The sequence below is a fragment of the Leuciscus leuciscus genome (genome assembly GCF_965113295.1).
Source record: "Leuciscus leuciscus genome assembly, chromosome: 17".
NCBI lineage: Eukaryota > Metazoa > Chordata > Actinopteri > Cypriniformes > Leuciscidae > Leuciscus > Leuciscus leuciscus.
In genome coordinates this window covers 34,582,950-34,589,328 of record NC_138741.1, presented here as the reverse complement: position 1 = coordinate 34,589,328, position 6,379 = coordinate 34,582,950, and the positions used below count along the sequence as shown (strand labels likewise).

The 6,379-nt window shown below is 38.0% G+C and overlaps 1 pseudogene across 1 annotated transcript; it reads left to right on the top strand.

Moving 5' to 3' along the window:
* Positions 1-2,590: 2,590 nt before the first annotated feature.
* Positions 2,591-6,088, top strand: LOC309479025 (putative inhibitor of apoptosis; annotated as a pseudogene). The gene is made up of 2 exons: positions 2,591-2,815; positions 3,524-6,088. The product of its transcript is annotated as a putative inhibitor of apoptosis (transcript).
* Positions 6,089-6,379: the final 291 nt, after the last annotated feature.

Sequence of the window (6,379 nt, the reverse complement as noted above, 5' to 3'; positions counted from 1 at the left end):
TTTTTCAACTTTTCGAATAGTCCACTATTCGATGATGAAAGATGCTTTTCGTTCCTGGAATGTTCCTGGAATCTCCTGAGCGAGTCCTTGCGGCACAGTCGTCCAGGGTTTGTGCGTTAATGCTCGGAAGTTTGTGTTTTGGGGTCAGAAGCGTAGTTTACGTCAGGTTCAGGCAAACAGGACTTTCAACTTTTTCCTTCAACCTTTGATCAATGAGATGATGTAGTAGCACAGCAGTCCGAGGCTAGTAGAGCTAGAAGTAGAGCTAGAGTGTGCAATGTCCTGAAATATTTATCAGGACAACGATTGGGGTCCGCCCCCTCGCCCCACTGGAGGGGTTGAATAGGGTGTCGTCATCAGGAAAGCCATAAATAACTATGTAAATTATAGTCACGATGCAACAGAAGTAGCATCATGGAGAAGTTATGCATATGCCACCAGAGAGAAGTTTATTATCTTCACTCATTCCAGTTACAAAATCTGATTAAACACTGTATTCAGTTGGCTTTAAGTTAATTTTACCGACTATGAAGATATTAAAGTTCATAGACCTTTAGCGCATTCAAATGTATTGAGTTAAAATCAATATCGCATTAAACACATCATTACTGTGTTTAATAACTTCAATAGTTATCAAGCACCAGCTGATTTAAGTTTTTCTTCAAACAAAAGTAATTTTCTGATAAATCATCGTACACCTACATGTGTGTTTTGTTGTATGCACAGATTTTGAGGGTCGCTTATAGAAAGATGCGTCCTTGTCTTTGTTTCGCGGTATTTTTAAAAACATAGAACCAGAGAACAGAGAACCTTGTGCGGAATTCTATATCCGCATAAAGGGTTAAAATATAAAATATACATTTTAGCGCTATTTAAAAACTAGGACGGTATAATAATAATAATATAATGTAAATGTCTCACGTGAAGATGATGGTTTAAACCATCATTTTATCAAATCAAGCCAATTCATGTGAATACTGTCGTATATGAACAAAGAGAAGACCTAGAGTTCACTAACACTACAGCTACAGTAACAGTAGGAAACTGCACAGCGCATTATATAAATATAATAATAGTTAGATGATTTATCTAACCATTGAAATTTACGATATATTAAAACATTCGGAATTATGCCGAATAAAAAGAAGATCATAAAAAACAGAACAATTATTAAGACATAAAACACAACGGCTGTTTTCTGGATCGGGCCTAAAAGCAGATGCCTAAAACTCAAAGTATTGGTGGGTACAGAATAAAAAAATGAATCAACCCTCCTTTCACATAAAAATACCATGTATCAACTGTGATTCATTAGCTTAACTGTCGCTAGTTATTATTCTCGGCCTCATCAAAGTTTCACCGGACCATACCGACTCTGAAACAAGACCAAATATTAACGCGTAACATTTATTTGCATTTCTTCTGAAACACCCTGTTTTGAAATTGTTTAACAATTTTTAACATCACTAGCGTAACACTTATCGTATTGCCGGGTGTGATTGTAATGTTTTGTATGGCGTTTTCTTTACACCTTCCCCCGGATATCGGTTTCCTACTGTTACTGTAGCTGTAGTGTTAGTGAACTCTAGGTCTTCTCTGTTCATATACGACAGTATTCACATGAATTGGCTTGATTTGATAAAATGATGGTTTAAACCATCATCTTCACGTGAGACATTTACATTATATTATTATTATTATACCGTCCTAGTTTTTAAATAGCGCTAAAATGTATATTTTATATTTTAACCCTTTATGCGGATATAGAATTCCGCACAAGGTTCTCTGTTCTCTGGTTCTATGTTTTTTAAAATACCGCGAAACAAAGACAAGGACGCATCTTTCTATAAGCGACCCTCAAAATCTGTGCATACAACAAAACACACATGTAGGTGTACGATGATTTATCAGAAAATTACTTTTGTTTGAAGAAAAACTTAAATCAGCTGGTGCTTGATAACTATTGAAGTTATTAAACACAGTAATGATGTGTTTAATGCGATATTGATTTTAACTCAATACATTTGAATGCGCTAAAGGTCTATGAACTTTAATATCTTCATAGTCGGTAAAATTAACTTAAAGCCAACTGAATACAGTGTTTAATCAGATTTTGTAACTGGAATGAGTGAAGATAATAAACTTCTCTCTGGTGGCATATGCATAACTTCTCCATGATGCTACTTCTGTTGCATCGTGACTATAATTTACATAGTTATTTATGGCTTTCCTGATGACGACACCCTATTCAACCCCTCCAGTGGGGCGAGGGGGCGGACCCCAATCGTTGTCCTGATAAATATTTCAGGACATTGCACACTCTAGCTCTACTTCTAGCTCTACTAGCCTCGGACTGCTGTGCTACTACATCATCTCATTGATCAAAGGTTGAAGGAAAAAGTTGAAAGTCCTGTTTGCCTGAACCTGACGTAAACTACGCTTCTGACCCCAAAACACAAACTTCCGAGCATTAACGCACAAACCCTGGACGACTGTGCCGCAAGGACTCGCTCAGGAGATTCCAGGAACATTCCAGGAACGAAAAGCATCTTTCATCATCGAATAGTGGACTATTCGAAAAGTTGAAAAAATGGCGACGCAAAAACGGATGGAGAACAAGTATCATCCGGCGTGTGAGTGCGCCACGGGCAAAGAGTGTTCTTTAAGAGCTACGCTAGACTCTATGTTTAAAGATCATTTTAGAGGTCAGATGGTTGGCTTGATGCACAGGATCATCGATGCTGCGTGTGGTATGAAAAACGATTGTGCGCAGGATACCAAACGTGTGACACATCTCAAAAATGAAATGGATGTCGTAAGAGGCTTGACAAAGCCATGGCCTGATGTAACACCCATGTTTTTTAACGGCAAAGAGCCAAACGGCGTAATCCTCAAACAAGTTCTGGATGTGCTGCGTGAATGTTGTGACGAATTCGAAATCACAGAGATACTCGCTATATGGACTTTTGTAACAGATCTCTGCATGTCACTGGTGTCAAAAAATGCAAAAACTGACGTTGGTGAAATAGTTGAAAGTCTGGTCAACTATACCCTAGAGCAAAACATGATAGCCTGCAGAGATTTTCTATTCTGGTTAGACCATCTGTAAACGTCGTTTTACTTTATGTACTGCCGATCTATCATTTTCTTCACTACTTCAATGTATACTCGAAAGTATAATGTTGAAATAAAAAAAAATCTGGTTAAAAAATGTCTGAGCTCATAATAATAGTATTATAATAGTATACATGATAATATTTAGAATAATAATATTTAGAATAATTAAAAATACTACATGATTTAAAAGATTAAATATTTAAATATTTGATTTCTGCATTTAAATGACTGTATTCCCGAGGTGGCAACCATTTCCAAGATGTGAATACCTGAAATTGTGTGGTGATTTTTAAATTTTTGAAATTGTGGTGTTTGATTTTGTTTTTAGCATCGGTTCCTGCATCATAGAGGGTATTTAATAAGTTTAATAAGATTATGTGTTCTGTCATGGACGACTAGACACTAGTCATGGGATGTTCAGCAGAGAGAAGGGCTTGAGTGGACACACCCTGTGGTCACATTTTTACCCGCCACAGCAAACCTCCTGTCGTCCTCTCACTCTGCCTTTTCCCCCGCTTCGCAACGTAGCCATCTTACAGCTTTCCAACCCTGCGACAGCCGTAACATCAACCGCCACGGCATCTTTTTCAAGCCAAATGGAGGAGCAGGTGGGTTACTTAAACACGGCATTCAGCAACCTGCCCCTCTCCAGCCCCATTTCCTCCCGTGGAGTTGAGGATATGTCTCACCAGCGACCTCCGACTTGTCACAATCCTGGCATGCGTCGGGAACTGGAACGCCTTGACACCTTTCAGAATTGGACTCTTGCTACATTAGCTCCAGCTGAGCTTGCCAAAAGTGGTTTCTACTACGTTGGCCAGGGCGACAGAGTGGCTTGCTTCAGTTGTGGAGGCCAGCTTAGCAACTGGGAACCGGGAGATCGGGCAGCATCAGAGCACCAGAGGCATTACCCCAACTGCCGCTTTGTTCGAGGTGACCGTGCAGATAATGTACCTTTATCTGGTGGCGGCCTTTCCAATGGATCGGCAATGCAACAGTGTGAAGAAAGGTTGCTCACATTTGTCAACTGGCCCTCAAGAATAACTGTTCGACCAGACCAATTGGCTAAGGCTGGTTTTTACTATGTTGGTCGTAATGATGACGTGAAGTGCTTTTGTTGTGATGGTGGACTCAGATGTTGGGAGTCTGGTGATGATCCATGGAGAGAACATGCTAAGTGGTTTCCAAGATGTGAATACCTGTTGCAAGAAAAGGGCCAAGAGTTTGTTCATCAGATTCAAGCAAGATTTCCAAGACTATTTGAACAGCTATTGACTAATGGAGACAGCGACTCAAGAGAATTTGTTGATCCAGCTGCTGTACACCTGGGTCCTGGAGAAGATGCAGTGATGATGAACAATCCTGTGGTGAAGCAAACCGTTCAAAGCAAAATTCTCGCAAGTGGAGAAAATTACAAAACCGTTCAAGAATTGGTGTCTGATTTACTACGTGCGGAAGATGAGAAGAGAGAGGAGGAGCGAGAAAGTAAGTTTCTTACTTTTCTTAAGAAACATCATCTTGCCGTGTCACAGCGGCTAAAAAGTGTGCAGTGCTTAATGGACCATCTTCTAGAGGAGAACGTCATCTCACAGAAAGAGTATGACATTATTCGTAACTACACTACAGTCAAGCAGCAGACAGGGCAGCTCATTGAGTTAGTCCTGTCGAAAGGAAATGCAGCAGCAGAGGTCTTCCGCAACTGGATCAAGAAGAATGATGTCTGCCTGCTGAGAGAACTGATGGCCCAGACAAATGAAGCTGCATCACCGAGTCAAGATCTTTCAGACTTGCCTATGGAGGAACAGTTAAGAAGACTTCAAGAGGAGCGCACATGCAAAGTTTGCATGGATAAGGAAGTGAACATTGTCTTCATCCCCTGTGGTCACCTAGTTGTGTGCCAAGAATGTGCGCCTTCTCTACGCAAGTGCCCCATATGTAGAGGCTTGGTCAAAGGCGCTGTCCGTACTTTCCTATCATAAAGTTTTCCTATCATTTGGATTTGCAAATTTACATTTAACTTGATGATACAACTTAGTCTAAATAAGAGCAACGTAGAGTCCTCGGATTTCTTAAAAATAACGCAACAACAAAACATTGTGACAAACTTTGACAACATGTTGTATGGACAAAATACTGTTTGAAATATTTTTGTATAAATAAGATCTAAGACGCCTAAGTACAGTTTTTCAACCATCTAAAGTTTTTGAACAGACGCTGTTTAGTAAAAATAATACATAAGTCTTCTAAGAAGATAAATAGAAGATATGATTTTAATAAAACTTTTATTGACATATATAAATATCTAATTTAAACTTTTAAGGTTATGCTTTTAAATGAATTTAGTATAAAACTCTGGATGTACTCTGGAACGCGGACTAGATTTACTGTGACATTGTCCCCCGAGACTCATCTGGTCTGTTACCCTATATCCTGAAGCTTCAGTTCACACTGTAGTTTATCTCTGAAGGATCTGGGGGTGTTTTGTTTGACAACTTAAACTATTTGCTTTTTGGATTGTTTTTTATCGTTGCATAAAGAACTACTTCACCTCTCTGGAAATGTAAGGTGTTTTTATTTATATATTTATTTAGCTAAAACTTTTTTTTTACATTTTTGAAAATGTAGTTTTCTGTGATGGTCGTGTTTAGGTGTAAGGGATAGAATATGCAGTTACGGTACAAAAATCATTATGGCTATGGAAAGCCATAAAAATTGAAACCCCGCATGGACAAAAAATTATGATTGAATCTTTACATATAAATGAGATTTAAGACGACTAAGTACAGTTTTTCAACCATCTAAAGTTTTTGAACAGACATTGTTTAATAACAATTATACCTTAGGTTCAATTTAAACAAAATCATTACAGTAATCTTCTAAAAGATAAATAGAAGATATGAATGTATTCAAACTTTAAAGATTTTTTCAAGCAAGAAAGTTAAGAAATTTAAACTTCAAACTAAAACAATCTTTCATTTTTAAAAGATCATATTTAAACTTTTACGATTATGCTTAGAAATAAATTCAAAAAGATCAGCGTGTTTAGGTGTAAGGGACAGAATATGCAGTTACGGTACACAAATCAATTATGGCTGTGGAAAGCCACAAAAATTGAAACTCCGCATGGACAAAAAATGCTGATTGAATCTTGAAATGATTCATTGAATGATTGAATTGAAATGAGATTTAAGACGACTAAGTACGGTTTTTCAACCATCTAAAGTTTTTGAACAGACATTGTTTAATTAATAACAATAATACT